Below are 716 nucleotides of genomic sequence, written 5' to 3' on the forward strand. Positions count from 1 at the left end.
CGACATGTAAGTGAAAATGAATACATACATGTATATGCTTGGATTAATACCTCTAAACTATGATGCGTAGTTCATTACATGATGATAGATATATACACAACATATACATACAAATTAAGGAATATACATATCTTAAACCACACAATGTATCGTGCATGATCATTCATAAAAGAAATAGTTAATACTTATTACCCATATACAACAAGGGATAATTACGCATAATAGTGCACGTGTCTAAGTGGGTTTATATTAGAAGGTGAGCAACCAATTGAGTTGGGTTGAAATTGGGTTTTACGTCGTACTTGAGAATATTTCGCTCATATGACGACGTGCATGCGTGTGTATGTGTATGTGCGGCTGCTTGTACTAGCCCAGACTGAAGCTGGTTTTATAGTGCTAGCCCACTGAGATACCATGCCGCAGTGAAGCATGAATACCCCACTCAGACACATTAAACTGACTCCGAGCCGACCAGTCCTTGTTGTACTATTAATGCCGAGCGCCAGGCAGGGACCAACAAGTACCATATTTTAACGTATTTTGGTATGACGCGGTCGGGGATCGAACCCACGACCTTCCGCTCTCCGGGCGGACGCTCTAACCACTACACCACGGAGGCGGTCGTGAGCAACCAATAAAATCATAAACTGTCTAGATTATTCCATACATATATAAGACAACAGTATCAAATAACAAGGCGTAAATTTAATAAGAAG

This window comes from Haliotis rubra, unplaced genomic scaffold (genome assembly GCF_003918875.1).
Source record: "Haliotis rubra isolate DU_JTF1 unplaced genomic scaffold, ASM391887v1 Scf337, whole genome shotgun sequence".
Taxonomy (NCBI): domain Eukaryota; kingdom Metazoa; phylum Mollusca; class Gastropoda; order Lepetellida; family Haliotidae; genus Haliotis; species Haliotis rubra.